The 22,660-nt window shown below is 33.9% G+C and overlaps 17 non-coding genes across 17 annotated transcripts; 9 read left to right on the forward strand and 8 right to left on the reverse strand.

The window, feature by feature from the left end:
- Nucleotides 1–2,257: 2,257 nt before the first annotated feature.
- TRNAQ-UUG (transfer RNA glutamine (anticodon UUG)) lies at nucleotides 2,258–2,329 on the forward strand. Its single transcript has one exon. It is a non-coding gene; the product is annotated as a tRNA-Gln (tRNA).
- An 826-nt stretch (nucleotides 2,330–3,155) lies between these two features.
- On the reverse strand, nucleotides 3,156–3,227 carry TRNAQ-CUG (transfer RNA glutamine (anticodon CUG)). Its single transcript has one exon. It is a non-coding gene; the product is annotated as a tRNA-Gln (tRNA).
- Nucleotides 3,228–4,777: 1,550 nt separating this feature from the next.
- Nucleotides 4,778–4,849, forward strand: TRNAQ-UUG (transfer RNA glutamine (anticodon UUG)). Its single transcript has one exon. It is a non-coding gene; the product is annotated as a tRNA-Gln (tRNA).
- An 826-nt stretch (nucleotides 4,850–5,675) lies between these two features.
- TRNAQ-CUG (transfer RNA glutamine (anticodon CUG)) lies at nucleotides 5,676–5,747 on the reverse strand. Its single transcript has one exon. It is a non-coding gene; the product is annotated as a tRNA-Gln (tRNA).
- Nucleotides 5,748–7,297: 1,550 nt separating this feature from the next.
- Nucleotides 7,298–7,369, forward strand: TRNAQ-UUG (transfer RNA glutamine (anticodon UUG)). Its single transcript has one exon. It is a non-coding gene; the product is annotated as a tRNA-Gln (tRNA).
- Nucleotides 7,370–8,195: 826 nt separating this feature from the next.
- Nucleotides 8,196–8,267, reverse strand: TRNAQ-CUG (transfer RNA glutamine (anticodon CUG)). Its single transcript has one exon. It is a non-coding gene; the product is annotated as a tRNA-Gln (tRNA).
- A 1,551-nt stretch (nucleotides 8,268–9,818) lies between these two features.
- On the forward strand, nucleotides 9,819–9,890 carry TRNAQ-UUG (transfer RNA glutamine (anticodon UUG)). Its single transcript has one exon. It is a non-coding gene; the product is annotated as a tRNA-Gln (tRNA).
- An 826-nt stretch (nucleotides 9,891–10,716) lies between these two features.
- On the reverse strand, nucleotides 10,717–10,788 carry TRNAQ-CUG (transfer RNA glutamine (anticodon CUG)). Its single transcript has one exon. It is a non-coding gene; the product is annotated as a tRNA-Gln (tRNA).
- Nucleotides 10,789–12,338: 1,550 nt separating this feature from the next.
- Nucleotides 12,339–12,410, forward strand: TRNAQ-UUG (transfer RNA glutamine (anticodon UUG)). The gene has a single exon. It is a non-coding gene; the product is annotated as a tRNA-Gln (tRNA).
- An 826-nt stretch (nucleotides 12,411–13,236) lies between these two features.
- On the reverse strand, nucleotides 13,237–13,308 carry TRNAQ-CUG (transfer RNA glutamine (anticodon CUG)). The gene has a single exon. It is a non-coding gene; the product is annotated as a tRNA-Gln (tRNA).
- Nucleotides 13,309–14,858: 1,550 nt separating this feature from the next.
- Nucleotides 14,859–14,930, forward strand: TRNAQ-UUG (transfer RNA glutamine (anticodon UUG)). The gene has a single exon. It is a non-coding gene; the product is annotated as a tRNA-Gln (tRNA).
- Nucleotides 14,931–15,756: 826 nt separating this feature from the next.
- TRNAQ-CUG (transfer RNA glutamine (anticodon CUG)) lies at nucleotides 15,757–15,828 on the reverse strand. Its single transcript has one exon. It is a non-coding gene; the product is annotated as a tRNA-Gln (tRNA).
- A 1,551-nt stretch (nucleotides 15,829–17,379) lies between these two features.
- TRNAQ-UUG (transfer RNA glutamine (anticodon UUG)) lies at nucleotides 17,380–17,451 on the forward strand. Its single transcript has one exon. It is a non-coding gene; the product is annotated as a tRNA-Gln (tRNA).
- An 826-nt stretch (nucleotides 17,452–18,277) lies between these two features.
- Nucleotides 18,278–18,349, reverse strand: TRNAQ-CUG (transfer RNA glutamine (anticodon CUG)). Its single transcript has one exon. It is a non-coding gene; the product is annotated as a tRNA-Gln (tRNA).
- Nucleotides 18,350–19,899: 1,550 nt separating this feature from the next.
- Nucleotides 19,900–19,971, forward strand: TRNAQ-UUG (transfer RNA glutamine (anticodon UUG)). The gene has a single exon. It is a non-coding gene; the product is annotated as a tRNA-Gln (tRNA).
- An 826-nt stretch (nucleotides 19,972–20,797) lies between these two features.
- Nucleotides 20,798–20,869, reverse strand: TRNAQ-CUG (transfer RNA glutamine (anticodon CUG)). The gene has a single exon. It is a non-coding gene; the product is annotated as a tRNA-Gln (tRNA).
- A 1,550-nt stretch (nucleotides 20,870–22,419) lies between these two features.
- TRNAQ-UUG (transfer RNA glutamine (anticodon UUG)) lies at nucleotides 22,420–22,491 on the forward strand. Its single transcript has one exon. It is a non-coding gene; the product is annotated as a tRNA-Gln (tRNA).
- The last annotated feature ends 169 nt before the right edge of the window (nucleotides 22,492–22,660 follow it).

The raw sequence follows: 22,660 nt of genomic DNA on the forward strand, positions 1-22,660 counted from the left end.
GACTCTGTTTTCTCAAACTCATCACAGGGGGCTGATGCAAGATATTACTTTCTTAAATCTTACTGTTATTGATAAGGGGAAGATGGAACTTTTTAATTGGAAATCCTTCATTAAAACAAAACTTGAGGAATCAAATTGTGTATTATGGGGACAGAAGATATGACGTTTTGAATAACAATCGTGAAATTCAGACACACATATATTTACACTCTGATTTTCTAAAGTAAATCCATAACCATAAAGTAAAATCTTTCGAAAGACGTGTCAAAGGTAATAATCTGAATTTCTCTTTCAAAGAAATTCACAATTAAATGCACTGTGTAAGTCAAGCATGTTGTCATATAAGAAATCAGCAAAAATTAACTATCTCATTACTGGTCATATAGATGAGAGAGGAAATGAACCTAACGTTTAAATTGTGGATGGGAAACAACAGTTTTTAGTTTTCAGCTTCAATACATATGTTTATGAATAATTGATTTCTTTATATAGTCTTATCGCTATCTAGACGGATATAGCTATGTATACATAGATGCATACTTATACGTTGATAAGTATCAGTATAAAACATTGACGTTATGTTTTTCCAAGACCAAATTCTAAGAAATGGGTGAAATAGTAAATCTCATAATTCATACAGGTCCCACCGAGCTTGGACTTGGATCGCTGGATTCAGAGTCCAGAGTGCTAACCATTACACCATGGAACCCTCCCATACATGAGTCATTTTTCCATTGAGACAAAAGAGAGCGCATTAGTGCGGGGCATTTCTTACATTGATGAAACGATATCTCTGTTGAATGCTCATAGTGTAAAGAGCTATAATGTGATTTGATTCTGTTCAGATACATTCTCCTTAACAGTGTTAAATATGCAAACGTTTATCAGGATAGGCAAGTTATATCATAATGATCATCTTTGACTGTAACATATTAAAACATTTTACATTTCCAAACTAATACACCCATTTCTTTGTCTCTCAAATGGGCTGCGCCAAAGAGCAATGATTGGCACGTTGGACTTTGCATGCAAAGGTACCAGTCCAAATCTTGGGGGTACTATTTTATTACTCTTGACCTTTTCTATTTCTGTCACCTTTGTTTATTGATAGCTCAAATCCAACACCAGTAGGTTGAAAGAGACAATTATTGATTCCTTTCAAAACGTCCATCAGCTTGAACAAGTTACAGAAATACAAACATTATAATACGTTTACATCACATTCCTACACAAAATAGTGTGACATTAAGAAATCCTATCCTGTTTTTCTGAAATGCATTTCAGAGGCCTGATTCCCAGCATCCCTTTTTGAAGCTTTCTGCGCTATTGATAAGGCGAATTTAGCACATTTTGAAAGAGAAGTGTTCTTAAATCAAACCTAGAGAACCACAATGACGGTATCATTCAGATAGTACAAATGTTTTTGTATATTAGTATGGAAATTGTGAAATAAAACGTTTTTCATGCTGATTTTCAACAGTCGATCTGAAATCGTGAAACATAAGCTTTTGCTTGGAGGCCTCACAGGTACTGATCTAATTTTCTCTTTTAAGATTATTCACAAATCATATGATATGCTTTGTATAAATCAACTATATTGTTAGATCAAAATTGAGTAAAAAGTGACTATCTCAATTTCATGACATATAGAAGAGTAAGGAGAAGAAGCTCATGTTTCAAATGTGGAGAGGCAACAACTTTTCATTATTTTCACCTCTACTAATTATATGCATTTTTGTAATGTATGTGTTTATGTTGTCCTATAAATATACAGAGACATATAGCAAGATATAGGGAGATACATACGTGTAAAGTGGATATGTACAAGTTTATAAGTAAATGAGATGTTTTTCCAATTAATAATTCTAAGAACTGAATGGAAAAGAAAATCGTAAAGTTTAGATAAGTCCCACTGTGATTTGTACTCAGATCCCGGTTTTCAGAGTCTAGAGTGCTAAGCATGATACCATCAAACCACCTGTACCAGGTTGAGCTTTTCATTTTGAGAGAAGAGATTGCATTCACGGGGGAATCTTATATTTTATTGCAAAATCGTATCTCACATAAAAAGTACTGTTCAACAGAGTGATAGCGTTACTTGAGTCCTCTGGGCAACATCCTTCCCTAACATAGTTCAATATGCAAAAGTTGAACAGAATAGAAAAGTAATAACATTCTGTTGGTCTTTGACTGTAGAACATTAAAAACTTTGAAATGTTCACATTGCTGCAGCAATTTGCTCCCTTGTCACATGGGAGGTTCCATGGTGTAATGGTTAGCACTTTGGACTTTGAATCCAAGGATCCGAGTTCAAATCTCGGTGGGACCACTTTCATGACTGTTGATCAAATCTTTTTCTGTCAAGTGTATTCATAAATATCACAAATCTAACACGTGTAGAGTGAAACATTAATTTATTGATTGTATTCTGAAAGTCTATTCGATGTGAGCAAATGATAGAACTTTTAGAAAACATGGAAATTAAATGGCTCAAAATAATGAGACATTTTGCGAGCTGACTCTGTTTTCTCAAACTCATCACAGGGGGCTGATGCAAGATATTACTTTCTTAAATCTTACTGTTATTGATAAGGGGAAGATGGAACTTTTTAATTGGAAATCCTTCATTAAAACAAAACTTGAGGAATCAAATTGTGTATTATGGGGACAGAAGATATGACGTTTTGAATAACAATCGTGAAATTCAGACACACTTATATTTACACTCTGATTTTCTAAAGTAAATCCATAACCATAAAGTAATATCTTTCGAAAGACGTGTCAAAGGTAATAATCTGAATTTCTCTTTCAAAGAAATTCACAATTAAATGCACTGTGTAAGTCAAGCATGTTGTCATATAAGAAATCAGCAAAAATTAACTATCTCATTACTGGTCATATAGATGAGAGAGGAAATGAACCTAACGTTTAAATTGTGGATGGGAAACAACAGTTTTTAGTTTTCAGCTTCAATACATATGTTTATGAATAATTGATTTCTTTATATAGTCTTATCGCTATCTAGACGGATATAGCTATGTATACATAGATGCATACTTATACGTTGATAAGTATCAGTATAAAACATTGACGTTATGTTTTTCCAAGACCAAATTCTAAGAAATGGGTGAAATAGTAAATCTCATAATTCAAGCAGGTCCCACCGAGATTTGAACTCGGATCGCTGGATTCAGAGTCCAGAGTGCTAACCATTACAGCATGGAACCCTCCCATACATTAGTCATTTTTCCATTGAGACAAAAGAGAGCGCATTAGTGCGGGGGCATTTCTTACATTGATGAAACGATATCTCTGTTGAATGCTCATAGTGTAAAGAGCTATAATGTGATTTGATTCTGTTCAGATACATTCTCCTTAACAGTGTTAAATATGCAAACGTTTATCAGGATAGGCAAGTTATATCATAATGATCATCTTTGACTGTAACATATTAAAACATTTTACATTTGCAAACTAATACACCCATTTCTTTGTCTCTCACATGGGCTGCGCCAAAGAGCAATGATTGGCACGTTGGACTATGCATGCAAAGGTACCAGTCCAAATCTTGGGGGTACTATTTTATTACTCTTGACCTTTTCTATTTCTGTCACCTTTGTTTATTCATAGCTCAAATCCAACACCAGTAGGTTGAAAGAGACAATTATTGATTCCTTTCAAAACGTCCATCAGCTTGAACAAGTTACAGAAATACAAACATTATAATACGTTTACATCACATTCCTACACAAAATAGTGTGACATTAAGAAATCCTATCCTGTTTTTCTGAAATGCATTTCAGAGGCCTGATTCCCAGCATCCCTTTTTGAAGCTTTCTGCGCTATTGATAAGGCGAATTTAGCACATTTTGAAAGAGAAGTGTTCTTAAATCAAACCTAGAGAACCACAATGACGGTATCATTCAGATAGTACAAATGTTTTTTGTATATTAGTATGGAAATTGTGAAATAAAACGTTTTTCATGCTGATTTTCAACAGTCGATCTGCAATCGTGAAACATAAGCTTTTGCTTGGAGGCCTCACAGGTACTGATCTAATTTTCTCTTTTAAGATTATTCACAAATCATATGATATGCTTTGTATAAATCAACTATATTGTTAGATCAAAATTGAGTAAAAAGTGACTATCTCAATTTCATGACATATAGAAGAGTAAGGAGAAGAAGCTCATGTTTCAAATGTGGAGAGGCAACAACTTTTCATTATTTTCACCTCTACTAATTATATGCATTTTTATAATGTATGTGTTTATGTTGTCCTATAAATATACAGAGACATATAGCAAGATATAGGGAGATACATACGTGTAAAGTGGATATGTACAAGTTTATAAGTAAATGAGATGTTTTTCCAATTAATAATTCTAAGAACTGAATGGAAAAGAAAATCGTAAAGTTTAGATAAGTCCCACTGTGATTTGTACTCAGATCCCGGTTTTCAGAGTCTAGAGTGCTAAGCATGATACCATCAAACCACCTGTACCAGGTTGAGCTTTTCATTTTGAGAGAAGAGATTGCATTCACGGGGGAATCTTATATTTTATTGCAAAATCGTATCTCACATAAAAAGTACTGTTCAACAGAGTGATAGCGTTACTTGAGTCCTCTGGGCAACATCCTTCCCTAACATAGTTCAATATGCAAAAGTTGAACAGAATAGAAAAGTAATAACATTCTGTTGGTCTTTGACTGTAGAACATTAAAAACTTTGAAATGTTCACATTGCTGCAGCAATTTGCTCCCTTGTCACATGGGAGGTTCCATGGTGTAATGGTTAGCACTTTGGACTTTGAATCCAAGGATCCGAGTTCAAATCTCGGTGGGACCACTTTCATGACTGTTGATCAAATCTTTTTCTGTCAAGTGTATTCATAAATATCACAAATCTAACACGGGTAGAGTGAAACATTAATTTATTGATTGTATTCTGAAAGTCTATTCGATGTGAGCAAATGATAGAACTTTTAGAAAACATGGAAATTAAATGGCTCAAAATAATGAGACATTTTGCGAGCTGACTCTGTTTTCTCAAACTCATCACAGGGGGCTGATGCAAGATATTACTTTCTTAAATCTTACTGTTATTGATAAGGGGAAGATGGAACTTTTTAATTGGAAATCCTTCATTAAAACAAAACTTGAGGAATCAAATTGTGTATTATGGGGACAGAAGATATGACGTTTTGAATAACAATCGTGAAATTCAGACACACATATATTTACACTCTGATTTTCTAAAGTAAATCCATAACCATAAAGTAATATCTTTCGAAAGACGTGTCAAAGGTAATAATCTGAATTTCTCTTTCAAAGAAATTCACAATTAAATGCACTGTGTAAGTCAAGCATGTTGTCATATAAGAAATCAGCAAAAATTAACTATCTCATTACTGGTCATATAGATGAGAGAGGAAATGAACCTAACGTTTAAATTGTGGATGGGAAACAACAGTTTTTAGTTTTCAGCTTCAATACATATGTTTATGAATAATTGATTTCTTTATATAGTCTTATCGCTATCTAGACGGATATAGCTATGTATACATAGATGCATACTTATACGTTGATAAGTATCAGTATAAAACATTGACGTTATGTTTTTCCAAGACCAAATTCTAAGAAATGGGTGAAATAGTAAATCTCATAATTCAAGCAGGTCCCACCGAGATTTGAACTCGGATCGCTGGATTCAGAGTCCAGAGTGCTAACCATTACAGCATGGAACCCTCCCATACATTAGTCATTTTTCCATTGAGACAAAAGAGAGCGCATTAGTGCGGGGGCATTTCTTACATTGATGAAACGATATCTCTGTTGAATGCTCATAGTGTAAAGAGCTATAATGTGATTTGATTCTGTTCAGATACATTCTCCTTAACAGTGTTAAATATGCAAACGTTTATCAGGATAGGCAAGTTATATCATAATGATCATCTTTGACTGTAACATATTAAAAAATTTTACATTTGCAAACTAATACACCCATTTCTTTGTCTCTCACATGGGCTGCGCCAAAGAGCAATGATTGGCACGTTGGACTATGCATGCAAAGGTACCAGTCCAAATCTTGGGGGTACTATTTTATTACTCTTGACCTTTTCTATTTCTGTCACCTTTGTTTATTCATAGCTCAAATCCAACACCAGTAGGTTGAAAGAGACAATTATTGATTCCTTTCAAAACGTCCATCAGCTTGAACAAGTTACAGAAATACAAACATTATAATACGTTTATATCACATTCCTACACAAAATAGTGTGACATTAAGAAATCCTATCCTGTTTTTCTGAAATGCATTTCAGAGGCCTGATTCCCAGCATCCCTTTTTGAAGCTTTCTGCGCTATTGATAAGGCGAATTTAGCACATTTTGAAAGAGAAGTGTTCTTAAATCAAACCTAGAGAACCACAATGACGGTATCATTCAGATAGTACAAATGTTTTTTGTATATTAGTATGGAAATTGTGAAATAAAACGTTTTTCATGCTGATTTTCAACAGTCGATCTGCAATCGTGAAACATAAGCTTTTGCTTGGAGGCCTCACAGGTACTGATCTAATTTTCTCTTTTAAGATTATTCACAAATCATATGATATGCTTTGTATAAATCAACTATATTGTTAGATCAAAATTGAGTAAAAAGTGACTATCTCAATTTCATGACATATAGAAGAGTAAGGAGAAGAAGCTCATGTTTCAAATGTGGAGAGGCAACAACTTTTCATTATTTTCACCTCTACTAATTATATGCATTTTTATAATGTATGTGTTTATGTTGTCCTATAAATATACAGAGACATATAGCAAGATATAGGGAGATACATACGTGTAAAGTGGATATGTACAAGTTTATAAGTAAATGAGATGTTTTTCCAATTAATAATTCTAAGAACTGAATGGAAAAGAAAATCGTAAAGTTTAGATAAGTCCCACTGTGATTTGTACTCAGATCCCGGTTTTCAGAGTCTAGAGTGCTAAGCATGATACCATCAAACCACCTGTACCAGGTTGAGCTTTTCATTTTGAGAGAAGAGATTGCATTCACGGGGGAATCTTATATTTTATTGCAAAATCGTATCTCACATAAAAAGTACTGTTCAACAGAGTGATAGCGTTACTTGAGTCCTCTGGGCAACATCCTTCCCTAACATAGTTCAATATGCAAAAGTTGAACAGAATAGAAAAGTAATAACATTCTGTTGGTCTTTGACTGTAGAACATTAAAAACTTTGAAATGTTCACATTGCTGCAGCAATTTGCTCCCTTGTCACATGGGAGGTTCCATGGTGTAATGGTTAGCACTTTGGACTTTGAATCCAAGGATCCGAGTTCAAATCTCGGTGGGACCACTTTCATGACTGTTGATCAAATCTTTTTCTGTCAAGTGTATTCATAAATATCACAAATCTAACACGGGTAGAGTGAAACATTAATTTATTGATTGTATTCTGAAAGTCTATTCGATGTGAGCAAATGATAGAACTTTTAGAAAACATGGAAATTAAATGGCTCAAAATAATGAGACATTTTGCGAGCTGACTCTGTTTTCTCAAACTCATCACAGGGGGCTGATGCAAGATATTACTTTCTTAAATCTTACTGTTATTGATAAGGGGAAGATGGAACTTTTTAATTGGAAATCCTTCATTAAAACAAAACTTGAGGAATCAAATTGTGTATTATGGGGACAGAAGATATGACGTTTTGAATAACAATCGTGAAATTCAGACACACATATATTTACACTCTGATTTTCTAAAGTAAATCCATAACCATAAAGTAATATCTTTCGAAAGACGTGTCAAAGGTAATAATCTGAATTTCTCTTTCAAAGAAATTCACAATTAAATGCACTGTGTAAGTCAAGCATGTTGTCATATAAGAAATCAGCAAAAATTAACTATCTCATTACTGGTCATATAGATGAGAGAGGAAATGAACCTAACGTTTAAATTGTGGATGGGAAACAACAGTTTTTAGTTTTCAGCTTCAATACATATGTTTATGAATAATTGATTTCTTTATATAGTCTTATCGCTATCTAGACGGATATAGCTATGTATACATAGATGCATACTTATACGTTGATAAGTATCAGTATAAAACATTGACGTTATGTTTTTCCAAGACCAAATTCTAAGAAATGGGTGAAATAGTAAATCTCATAATTCAAGCAGGTCCCACCGAGATTTGAACTCGGATCGCTGGATTCAGAGTCCAGAGTGCTAACCATTACAGCATGGAACCCTCCCATACATTAGTCATTTTTCCATTGAGACAAAAGAGAGCGCATTAGTGCGGGGGCATTTCTTACATTGATGAAACGATATCTCTGTTGAATGCTCATAGTGTAAAGAGCTATAATGTGATTTGATTCTGTTCAGATACATTCTCCTTAACAGTGTTAAATATGCAAACGTTTATCAGGATAGGCAAGTTATATCATAATGATCATCTTTGACTGTAACATATTAAAACATTTTACATTTGCAAACTAATACACCCATTTCTTTGTCTCTCACATGGGCTGCGCCAAAGAGCAATGATTGGCACGTTGGACTATGCATGCAAAGGTACCAGTCCAAATCTTGGGGGTACTATTTTATTACTCTTGACCTTTTCTATTTCTGTCACCTTTGTTTATTCATAGCTCAAATCCAACACCAGTAGGTTGAAAGAGACAATTATTGATTCCTTTCAAAACGTCCATCAGCTTGAACAAGTTACAGAAATACAAACATTATAATACGTTTACATCACATTCCTACACAAAATAGTGTGACATTAAGAAATCCTATCCTGTTTTTCTGAAATGCATTTCAGAGGCCTGATTCCCAGCATCCCTTTTTGAAGCTTTCTGCGCTATTGATAAGGCGAATTTAGCACATTTTGAAAGAGAAGTGTTCTTAAATCAAACCTAGAGAACCACAATGACGGTATCATTCAGATAGTACAAATGTTTTTTGTATATTAGTATGGAAATTGTGAAATAAAACGTTTTTCATGCTGATTTTCAACAGTCGATCTGCAATCGTGAAACATAAGCTTTTGCTTGGAGGCCTCACAGGTACTGATCTAATTTTCTCTTTTAAGATTATTCACAAATCATATGATATGCTTTGTATAAATCAACTATATTGTTAGATCAAAATTGAGTAAAAAGTGACTATCTCAATTTCATGACATATAGAAGAGTAAGGAGAAGAAGCTCATGTTTCAAATGTGGAGAGGCAACAACTTTTCATTATTTTCACCTCTACTAATTATATGCATTTTTATAATGTATGTGTTTATGTTGTCCTATAAATATACAGAGACATATAGCAAGATATAGGGAGATACATACGTGTAAAGTGGATATGTACAAGTTTATAAGTAAATGAGATGTTTTTCCAATTAATAATTCTAAGAACTGAATGGAAAAAGAAAATCGTAAAGTTTAGATAAGTCCCACTGTGATTTGTACTCAGATCCCGGTTTTCAGAGTCTAGAGTGCTAAGCATGATACCATCAAACCACCTGTACCAGGTTGAGCTTTTCATTTTGAGACAAGAGATTGCATTCACGGGGGAATCTTATATTTTATTGCAAAATCGTATCTCACATAAAAAGTACTGTTCAACAGAGTGATAGCGTTACTTGAGTCCTCTGGGCAACATCCTTCCCTAACATAGTTCAATATGCAAAAGTTGAACAGAATAGAAAAGTAATAACATTCTGTTGGTCTTTGACTGTAGAACATTAAAAACTTTGAAATGTTCACATTGCTGCAGCAATTTGCTCCCTTGTCACATGGGAGGTTCCATGGTGTAATGGTTAGCACTTTGGACTTTGAATCCAAGGATCCGAGTTCAAATCTCGGTGGGACCACTTTCATGACTGTTGATCAAATCTTTTTCTGTCAAGTGTATTCATAAATATCACAAATCTAACACGGGTAGAGTGAAACATTAATTTATTGATTGTATTCTGAAAGTCTATTCGATGTGAGCAAATGATAGAACTTTTAGAAAACATGGAAATTAAATGGCTCAAAATAATGAGACATTTTGCGAGCTGACTCTGTTTTCTCAAACTCATCACAGGGGGCTGATGCAAGATATTACTTTCTTAAATCTTACTGTTATTGATAAGGGGAAGATGGAACTTTTTAATTGGAAATCCTTCATTAAAACAAAACTTGAGGAATCAAATTGTGTATTATGGGGACAGAAGATATGACGTTTTGAATAACAATCGTGAAATTCAGACACACATATATTTACACTCTGATTTTCTAAAGTAAATCCATAACCATAAAGTAATATCTTTCGAAAGACGTGTCAAAGGTAATAATCTGAATTTCTCTTTCAAAGAAATTCACAATTAAATGCACTGTGTAAGTCAAGCATGTTGTCATATAAGAAATCAGCAAAAATTAACTATCTCATTACTGGTCATATAGATGAGAGAGGAAATGAACCTAACGTTTAAATTGTGGATGGGAAACAACAGTTTTTAGTTTTCAGCTTCAATACATATGTTTATGAATAATTGATTTCTTTATATAGTCTTATCGCTATCTAGACGGATATAGCTATGTATACATAGATGCATACTTATACGTTGATAAGTATCAGTATAAAACATTGACGTTATGTTTTTCCAAGACCAAATTCTAAGAAATGGGTGAAATAGTAAATCTCATAATTCAAGCAGGTCCCACCGAGATTTGAACTCGGATCGCTGGATTCAGAGTCCAGAGTGCTAACCATTACAGCATGGAACCCTCCCATACATTAGTCATTTTTCCATTGAGACAAAAGAGAGCTCATTAGTGCGGGGGCATTTCTTACATTGATGAAACGATATCTCTGTTGAATGCTCATAGTGTAAAGAGCTATAATGTGATTTGATTCTGTTCAGATACATTCTCCTTAACAGTGTTAAATATGCAAACGTTTATCAGGATAGGCAAGTTATATCATAATGATCATCTTTGACTGTAACATATTAAAACATTTTACATTTGCAAACTAATACACCCATTTCTTTGTCTCTCACATGGGCTGCGCCAAAGAGCAATGATTGGCACGTTGGACTATGCATGCAAAGGTACCAGTCCAAATCTTGGGGGTACTATTTTATTACTCTTGACCTTTTCTATTTTTGTCACCTTTGTTTATTCATAGCTCAAATCCAACACCAGTAGGTTGAAAGAGACAATTATTGATTCCTTTCAAAACGTCCATCAGCTTGAACAAGTTACAGAAATACAAACATTATAATACGTTTACATCACATTCCTACACAAAATAGTGTGACATTAAGAAATCCTATCCTGTTTTTCTGAAATGCATTTCAGAGGCCTGATTCCCAGCATCCCTTTTTGAAGCTTTCTGCGCTATTGATAAGGCGAATTTAGCACATTTTGAAAGAGAAGTGTTCTTAAATCAAACCTAGAGAACCACAATGACGGTATCATTCAGATAGTACAAATGTTTTTTGTATATTAGTATGGAAATTGTGAAATAAAACGTTTTTCATGCTGATTTTCAACAGTCGATCTGCAATCGTGAAACATAAGCTTTTGCTTGGAGGCCTCACAGGTACTGATCTAATTTTCTCTTTTAAGATTATTCACAAATCATATGATATGCTTTGTATAAATCAACTATATTGTTAGATCAAAATTGAGTAAAAAGTGACTATCTCAATTTCATGACATATAGAAGAGTAAGGAGAAGAAGCTCATGTTTCAAATGTGGAGAGGCAACAACTTTTCATTATTTTCACCTCTACTAATTATATGCATTTTTATAATGTATGTGTTTATGTTGTCCTATAAATATACAGAGACATATAGCAAGATATAGGGAGATACATACGTGTAAAGTGGATATGTACAAGTTTATAAGTAAATGAGATGTTTTTCCAATTAATAATTCTAAGAACTGAATGGAAAAGAAAATCGTAAAGTTTAGATAAGTCCCACTGTGATTTGTACTCAGATCCCGGTTTTCAGAGTCTAGAGTGCTAAGCATGATACCATCAAACCACCTGTACCAGGTTGAGCTTTTCATTTTGAGAGAAGCGATTGCATTCACGGGGGAATCTTATATTTTATTGCAAAATCGTATCTCACATAAAAAGTACTGTTCAACAGAGTGATAGCGTTACTTGAGTCCTCTGGGCAACATCCTTCCCTAACATAGTTCAATATGCAAAAGTTGAACAGAATAGAAAAGTAATAACATTCTGTTGGTCTTTGACTGTAGAACATTAAAAACTTTGAAATGTTCACATTGCTGCAGCAATTTGCTCCCTTGTCACATGGGAGGTTCCATGGTGTAATGGTTAGCACTTTGGACTTTGAATCCAAGGATCCGAGTTCAAATCTCGGTGGGACCACTTTCATGACTGTTGATCAAATCTTTTTCTGTCAAGTGTATTCATAAATATCACAAATCTAACACGGGTAGAGTGAAACATTAATTTATTGATTGTATTCTGAAAGTCTATTCGATGTGAGCAAATGATAGAACTTTTAGAAAACATGGAAATTAAATGGCTCAAAATAATGAGACATTTTGCGAGCTGACTCTGTTTTCTCAAACTCATCACAGGGGGCTGATGCAAGATATTACTTTCTTAAATCTTACTGTTATTGATAAGGGGAAGATGGAACTTTTTAATTGGAAATCCTTCATTAAAACAAAACTTGAGGAATCAAATTGTGTATTATGGGGACAGAAGATATGACGTTTTGAATAACAATCGTGAAATTCAGACACACATATATTTACACTCTGATTTTCTAAAGTAAATCCATAACCATAAAGTAATATCTTTCGAAAGACGTGTCAAAGGTAATAATCTGAATTTCTCTTTCAAAGAAATTCACAATTAAATGCACTGTGTAAGTCAAGCATGTTGTCATATAAGAAATCAGCAAAAATTAACTATCTCATTACTGGTCATATAGATGAGAGAGGAAATGAACCTAACGTTTAAATTGTGGATGGGAAACAACAGTTTTTAGTTTTCAGCTTCAATACATATGTTTATGAATAATTGATTTCTTTATATAGTCTTATCGCTATCTAGACGGATATAGCTATGTATACATAGATGCATACTTATACGTTGATAAGTATCAGTATAAAACATTGACGTTATGTTTTTCCAAGACCAAATTCTAAGAAATGGGTGAAATAGTAAATCTCATAATTCAAGCAGGTCCCACCGAGATTTGAACTCGGATCGCTGGATTCAGAGTCCAGAGTGCTAACCATTACAGCATGGAACCCTCCCATACATTAGTCATTTTTCCATTGAGACAAAAGAGAGCGCATTAGTGCGGGGGCATTTCTTACATTGATGAAACGATATCTCTGTTGAATGCTCATAGTGTAAAGAGCTATAATGTGATTTGATTCTGTTCAGATACATTCTCCTTAACAGTGTTAAATATGCAAACGTTTATCAGGATAGGCAAGTTATATCATAATGATCATCTTTGACTGTAACATATTAAAAAATTTTACATTTGCAAACTAATACACCCATTTCTTTGTCTCTCACATGGGCTGCGCCAAAGAGCAATGATTGGCACGTTGGACTATGCATGCAAAGGTACCAGTCCAAATCTTGGGGGTACTATTTTATTACTCTTGACCTTTTCTATTTCTGTCACCTTTGTTTATTCATAGCTCAAATCCAACACCAGTAGGTTGAAAGAGACAATTATTGATTCCTTTCAAAACGTCCATCAGCTTGAACAAGTTACAGAAATACAAACATTATAATACGTTTATATCACATTCCTACACAAAATAGTGTGACATTAAGAAATCCTATCCTGTTTTTCTGAAATGCATTTCAGAGGCCTGATTCCCAGCATCCCTTTTTGAAGCTTTCTGCGCTATTGATAAGGCGAATTTAGCACATTTTGAAAGAGAAGTGTTCTTAAATCAAACCTAGAGAACCACAATGACGGTATCATTCAGATAGTACAAATGTTTTTTGTATATTAGTATGGAAATTGTGAAATAAAACGTTTTTCATGCTGATTTTCAACAGTCGATCTGCAATCGTGAAACATAAGCTTTTGCTTGGAGGCCTCACAGGTACTGATCTAATTTTCTCTTTTAAGATTATTCACAAATCATATGATATGCTTTGTATAAATCAACTATATTGTTAGATCAAAATTGAGTAAAAAGTGACTATCTCAATTTCATGACATATAGAAGAGTAAGGAGAAGAAGCTCATGTTTCAAATGTGGAGAGGCAACAACTTTTCATTATTTTCACCTCTACTAATTATATGCATTTTTATAATGTATGTGTTTATGTTGTCCTATAAATATACAGAGACATATAGCAAGATATAGGGAGATACATACGTGTAAAGTGGATATGTACAAGTTTATAAGTAAATGAGATGTTTTTCCAATTAATAATTCTAAGAACTGAATGGAAAAGAAAATCGTAAAGTTTAGATAAGTCCCACTGTGATTTGTACTCAGATCCCGGTTTTCAGAGTCTAGAGTGCTAAGCATGATACCATCAAACCACCTGTACCAGGTTGAGCTTTTCATTTTGAGAGAAGAGATTGCATTCACGGGGGAATCTTATATTTTATTGCAAAATCGTATCTCACATAAAAAGTACTGTTCAACAGAGTGATAGCGTTACTTGAGTCCTCTGGGCAACATCCTTCCCTAACATAGTTCAATATGCAAAAGTTGAACAGAATAGAAAAGTAATAACATTCTGTTGGTCTTTGACTGTAGAACATTAAAAACTTTGAAATGTTCACATTGCTGCAGCAATTTGCTCCCTTGTCACATGGGAGGTTCCATGGTGTAATGGTTAGCACTTTGGACTTTGAATCCAAGGATCCGAGTTCAAATCTCGGTGGGACCACTTTCATGACTGTTGATCAAATCTTTTTCTGTCAAGTGTATTCATAAATATCACAAATCTAACACGGGTAGAGTGAAACATTAATTTATTGATTGTATTCTGAAAGTCTATTCGATGTGAGCAAATGATAGAACTTTTAGAAAACATGGAAATTAAATGGCTCAAAATAATGAGACATTTTGCGAGCTGACTCTGTTTTCTCAAACTCATCACAGGGGGCTGATGCAAGATATTACTTTCTTAAATCTTACTGTTATTGATAAGGGGAAGATGGAACTTTTTAATTGGAAATCCTTCATTAAAACAAAACTTGAGGAATCAAATTGTGTATTATGGGGACAGAAGATATGACGTTTTGAATAACAATCGTGAAATTCAGACACACATATATTTACACTCTGATTTTCTAAAGTAAATCCATAACCATAAAGTAATATCTTTCGAAAGACGTGTCAAAGGTAATAATCTGAATTTCTCTTTCAAAGAAATTCACAATTAAATGCACTGTGTAAGTCAAGCATGTTGTCATATAAGAAATCAGCAAAAATTAACTATCTCATTACTGGTCATATAGATGAGAGAGGAAATGAACCTAACGTTTAAATTGTGGATGGGAAACAACAGTTTTTAGTTTTCAGCTTCAATACATATGTTTATGAATAATTGATTTCTTTATATAGTCTTATCGCTATCTAGACGGATATAGCTATGTATACATAGATGCATACTTATACGTTGATAAGTATCAGTATAAAACATTGACGTTATGTTTTTCCAAGACCAAATTCTAAGAAATGGGTGAAATAGTAAATCTCATAATTCAAGCAGGTCCCACCGAGATTTGAACTCGGATCGCTGGATTCAGAGTCCAGAGTGCTAACCATTACAGCATGGAACCCTCCCATACATTAGTCATTTTTCCATTGAGACAAAAGAGAGCGCATTAGTGCGGGGGCATTTCTTACATTGATGAAACGATATCTCTGTTGAATGCTCATAGTGTAAAGAGCTATAATGTGATTTGATTCTGTTCAGATACATTCTCCTTAACAGTGTTAAATATGCAAACGTTTATCAGGATAGGCAAGTTATATCATAATGATCATCTTTGACTGTAACATATTAAAACATTTTACATTTGCAAACTAATACACCCATTTCTTTGTCTCTCACATGGGCTGCGCCAAAGAGCAATGATTGGCACGTTGGACTATGCATGCAAAGGTACCAGTCCAAATCTTGGGGGTACTATTTTATTACTCTTGACCTTTTCTATTTCTGTCACCTTTGTTTATTCATAGCTCAAATCCAACACCAGTAGGTTGAAAGAGACAATTATTGATTCCTTTCAAAACGTCCATCAGCTTGAACAAGTTACAGAAATACAAACATTATAATACGTTTACATCACATTCCTACACAAAATAGTGTGACATTAAGAAATCCTATCCTGTTTTTCTGAAATGCATTTCAGAGGCCTGATTCCCAGCATCCCTTTTTGAAGCTTTCTGCGCTATTGATAAGGCGAATTTAGCACATTTTGAAAGAGAAGTGTTCTTAAATCAAACCTAGAGAACCACAATGACGGTATCATTCAGATAGTACAAATGTTTTTTGTATATTAGTATGGAAATTGTGAAATAAAACGTTTTTCATGCTGATTTTCAACAGTCGATCTGCAATCGTGAAACATAAGCTTTTGCTTGGAGGCCTCACAGGTACTGATCTAATTTTCTCTTTTAAGATTATTCACAAATCATATGATATGCTTTGTATAAATCAACTATATTGTTAGATCAAAATTGAGTAAAAAGTGACTATCTCAATTTCATGACATATAGAAGAGTAAGGAGAAGAAGCTCATGTTTCAAATGTGGAGAGGCAACAACTTTTCATTATTTTCACCTCTACTAATTATATGCATTTTTATAATGTATGTGTTTATGTTGTCCTATAAATATACAGAGACATATAGCAAGATATAGGGAGATACATACGTGTAAAGTGGATATGTACAAGTTTATAAGTAAATGAGATGTTTTTCCAATTAATAATTCTAAGAACTGAATGGAAAAAGAAAATCGTAAAGTTTAGATAAGTCCCACTGTGATTTGTACTCAGATCCCGGTTTTCAGAGTCTAGAGTGCTAAGCATGATACCATCAAACCACCTGTACCAGGTTGAGCTTTTCATTTTGAGACAAGAGATTGCATTCACGGGGGAATCTTATATTTTATTGCAAAATCGTATCTCACATAAAAAGTACTGTTCAACAGAGTGATAGCGTTACTTGAGTCCTCTGGGCAACATCCTTCCCTAACATAGTTCAATATGCAAAAGTTGAACAGAATAGAAAAGTAATAACATTCTGTTGGTCTTTGACTGTAGAACATTAAAAACTTTGAAATGTTCACATTGCTGCAGCAATTTGCTCCCTTGTCACATGGGAGGTTCCATGGTGTAATGGTTAGCACTTTGGACTTTGAATCCAAGGATCCGAGTTCAAATCTCGGTGGGACCACTTTCATGACTGTTGATCAAATCTTTTTCTGTCAAGTGTATTCATAAATATCACAAATCTAACACGGGTAGAGTGAAACATTAATTTATTGATTGTATTCTGAAAGTCTATTCGATGTGAGCAAATGATAGAACTTTTAGAAAACATGGAAATTAAATGGCTCAAAATAATGAGACATTTTGCGAGCTGACTCTGTTTTCTCAAACTCATCACAGGGGGCTGATGCAAGATATTACTTTCTTAAATCTTACTGTTATTGATAAGGGGAAGATGGAACTTTTTAATTGGAAATCCTTCATTAAAACAAAACTTGAGGAATCAAATTGTGTATTATGGGGACAGAAGATATGACGTTTTGAATAACAATCGTGAAATTCAGACACACATATATTTACACTCTGATTTTCTAAAGTAAATCCATAACCATAAAGTAATATCTTTCGAAAGACGTGTCAAAGGTAATAATCTGAATTTCTCTTTCAAAGAAATTCACAATTAAATGCACTGTGTAAGTCAAGCATGTTGTCATATAAGAAATCAGCAAAAATTAACTATCTCATTACTGGTCATATAGATGAGAGAGGAAATGAACCTAACGTTTAAATTGTGGATGGGAAACAACAGTTTTTAGTTTTCAGCTTCAATACATATGTTTATGAATAATTGATTTCTTTATATAGTCTTATCGCTATCTAGACGGATATAGCTATGTATACATAGATGCATACTTATACGTTGATAAGTATCAGTATAAAACATTGACGTTATGTTTTTCCAAGACCAAATTCTAAGAAATGGGTGAAATAGTAAATCTCATAATTCAAGCAGGTCCCACCGAGATTTGAACTCGGATCGCTGGATTCAGAGTCCAGAGTGCTAACCATTACAGCATGGAACCCTCCCATACATTAGTCATTTTTCCATTGAGACAAAAGAGAGCTCATTAGTGCGGGGGCATTTCTTACATTGATGAAACGATATCTCTGTTGAATGCTCATAGTGTAAAGAGCTATAATGTGATTTGATTCTGTTCAGATACATTCTCCTTAACAGTGTTAAATATGCAAACGTTTATCAGGATAGGCAAGTTATATCATAATGATCATCTTTGACTGTAACATATTAAAACATTTTACATTTGCAAACTAATACACCCATTTCTTTGTCTCTCACATGGGCTGCGCCAAAGAGCAATGATTGGCACGTTGGACTATGCATGCAAAGGTACCAGTCCAAATCTTGGGGGTACTATTTTATTACTCTTGACCTTTTCTATTTTTGTCACCTTTGTTTATTCATAGCTCAAATCCAACACCAGTAGGTTGAAAGAGACAATTATTGATTCCTTTCAAAACGTCCATCAGCTTGAACAAGTTACAGAAATACAAACATTATAATACGTTTACATCACATTCCTACACAAAATAGTGTGACATTAAGAAATCCTATCCTGTTTTTCTGAAATGCATTTCAGAGGCCTGATTCCCAGCATCCCTTTTTGAAGCTTTCTGCGCTATTGATAAGGCGAATTTAGCACATTTTGAAAGAGAAGTGTTCTTAAATCAAACCTAGAGAACCACAATGACGGTATCATTCAGATAGTACAAATGTTTTTTGTATATTAGTATGGAAATTGTGAAATAAAACGTTTTTCATGCTGATTTTCAACAGTCGATCTGCAATCGTGAAACATAAGCTTTTGCTTGGAGGCCTCACAGGTACTGATCTAATTTTCTCTTTTAAGATTATTCACAAATCATATGATATGCTTTGTATAAATCAACTATATTGTTAGATCAAAATTGAGTAAAAAGTGACTATCTCAATTTCATGACATATAGAAGAGTAAGGAGAAGAAGCTCATGTTTCAAATGTGGAGAGGCAACAACTTTTCATTATTTTCACCTCTACTAATTATATGCATTTTTATAATGTATGTGTTTATGTTGTCCTATAAATATACAGAGACATATAGCAAGATATAGGGAGATACATACGTGTAAAGTGGATATGTACAAGTTTATAAGTAAATGAGATGTTTTTCCAATTAATAATTCTAAGAACTGAATGGAAAAGAAAATCGTAAAGTTTAGATAAGTCCCACTGTGATTTGTACTCAGATCCCGGTTTTCAGAGTCTAGAGTGCTAAGCATGATACCATCAAACCACCTGTACCAGGTTGAGCTTTTCATTTTGAGAGAAGAGATTGCATTCACGGGGGAATCTTATATTTTATTGCAAAATCGTATCTCACATAAAAAGTACTGTTCAACAGAGTGATAGCGTTACTTGAGTCCTCTGGGCAACATCCTTCCCTAACATAGTTCAATATGCAAAAGTTGAACAGAATAGAAAAGTAATAACATTCTGTTGGTCTTTGACTGTAGAACATTAAAAACTTTGAAATGTTCACATTGCTGCAGCAATTTGCTCCCTTGTCACATGGGAGGTTCCATGGTGTAATGGTTAGCACTTTGGACTTTGAATCCAAGGATCCGAGTTCAAATCTCGGTGGGACCACTTTCATGACTGTTGATCAAATCTTTTTCTGTCAAGTGTATTCATAAATATCACAAATCTAACACGGGTAGAGTGAAACATTAATTTATTGATTGTATTCTGAAAGTCTATTCGATGTGAGCAAATGATAGAACTTTTAGAAAACATGGAAATTAAATGGCTCAAAATAATGAGACATTTTGCGAGCTGACTCTGTTTTCTCAAACTCATCACAGGGGGCTGATGCAAGATATTACTTTCTTAAATCTTACTGTTATTGATAAGGGGAAGATGGAACTTTTTAATTGGAAATCCTTCATTAAAACAAAACTTGAGGAATCAAATTGTGTATTATGGGGACAGAAGATATGACGTTTTGAATAACAATCGTGAAATTCAGACACACATATATTTACACTCTGATTTTCTCAAGTAAATCCATAACCATAAAGTAATATCTTTCGAAAGACGTGTCAAAGGTAATAATCTGAATTTCTCTTTCAAAGAAATTCACAATTAAATGCACTGTGTAAGTCAAGCATGTTGTCATATAAGAAATCAGCAAAAATTAACTATCTCATTACTGGTCATATAGATGAGAGAGGAAATGAACCTAACGTTTAAATTGTGGATGGGAAACAACAGTTTTTAGTTTTCAGCTTCAATACATATGTTTATGAATAATTGATTTCTTTATATAGTCTTATCGCTATCTAGACGGATATAGCTATGTATACATAGATGCATACTTATACGTTGATAAGTATCAGTATAAAACATTGACGTTATGTTTTTCCAAGACCAAATTCTAAGAAATGGGTGAAATAGTAAATCTCATAATTCAAGCAGGTCCCACCGAGATTTGAACTCAGATCGCTGGATTCAGAGTCCAGAGTGCTAACCATTACAGCATGGAACCCTCCCATACATTAGTCATTTTTCCATTGAGACAAAAGAGAGCGCATTAGTGCGGGGGCATTTCTTACATTGATGAAACGATATCTCTGTTGAATGCTCATAGTGTAAAGAGCTATATTGTGATTTGATTCTGTTCAGATACATTCTCCTTAACAGTGTTAAATATGCAAACGTTTATCAGGATAGGCAAGTTATATCATAATGATCATCTTTGACTGTAACATATTAAAACATTTTACATTTGCAAACTAATACACCCATTTCTTTGTCTCTCACATGGGCTGCGCCAAAGAGCAATGATTGGCACGTTGGACTATGCATGCAAAGGTACCAGTCCAAATCTTGGGGGTACTATTTTATTACTCTTGACCTTTTCTATTTCTGTCACCTTTGTTTATTCATAGCTCAAATCCAACACCAGTAGGTTGAAAGAGACAATTATTGATTCCTTTCAAAACGTCCATCAGCTTGAACAAGTTACAGAAATACAAACATTATAATACGTTTACATCACATTCCTACACAAAATAGTGTGACATTAAGAAATCCTATCCTGTTTTTCTGAAATGCATTTCAGAGGCCTGATTCCCAGCATCCCTTTTTGAAGCTTTCTGCGCTATTGATAAGGCGAATTTAGCACATTTTGAAAGAGAAGTGTTCTTAAATCAAACCTAGAGAACCACAATGACGGTATCATTCAGATAGTACAAATGTTTTTTGTATATTAGTATGGAAATTGTGAAATAAAACGTTTTTCATGCTGATTTTCAACAGTCGATCTGCAATCGTGAAACATAAGCTTTTGCTTGGAGGCCTCACAGGTACTGATCTAATTTTCTCTTTTAAGATTATTCACAAATCATATGATATGCTTTGTATAAATCAACTATATTGTTAGATCAAAATTGAGTAAAAAGTGACTATCTCAATTTCATGACATATAGAAGAGTAAGGAGAAGAAGCTCATGTTTCAAATGTGGAGAGGCAACAACTTTTCATTATTTTCACCTCTACTAATTATATGCATTTTTATAATGTATGTGTTTATGTTGTCCTATAAATATACAGAGACATATAGCAAGATATAGGGAGATACATACGTGTAAAGTGGATATGTACAAGTTTATAAGTAAATGAGATGTTTTTCCAATTAATAATTCTAAGAACTGAATGGAAAAGAAAATCGTAAAGTTTAGATAAGTCCCACTGTGATTTGTACTCAGATCCCGGTTTTCAGAGTCTAGAGTGCTAAGCATGATACCATCAAACCACCTGTACCAGGTTGAGCTTTTCATTTTGAGAGAAGAGATTGCATTCACGGGGGAATCTTATATTTTATTGCAAAATCGTATCTCACATAAAAAGTACTGTTCAACAGAGTGATAGCGTTACTTGAGTCCTCTGGGCAACATCCTTCCCTAACATAGTTCAATATGCAAAAGTTGAACAGAATAGAAAAGTAATAACATTCTGTTGGTCTTTGACTGTAGAACATTAAAAACTTTGAAATGTTCACATTGCTGCAGCAATTTGCTCCCTTGTCACATGGGAGGTTCCATGGTGTAATGGTTAGCACTTTGGACTTTGAATCCAAGGATCCGAGTTCAAATCTCGGTGGGACCACTTTCATGACTGTTGATCAAATCTTTTTCTGTCAAGTGTATTCATAAATATCACAAATCTAACACGGGTAGAGTGAAACATTAATTTATTGATTGTATTCTGAAAGTCTATTCGATGTGAGCAAATGATAGAACTTTTAGAAAACATGGAAATTAAATGGCTCAAAATA

Source organism: Lissotriton helveticus, chromosome 4_1, assembly GCF_964261635.1.
Source record: "Lissotriton helveticus chromosome 4_1, aLisHel1.1, whole genome shotgun sequence".
NCBI lineage: Eukaryota > Metazoa > Chordata > Amphibia > Caudata > Salamandridae > Lissotriton > Lissotriton helveticus.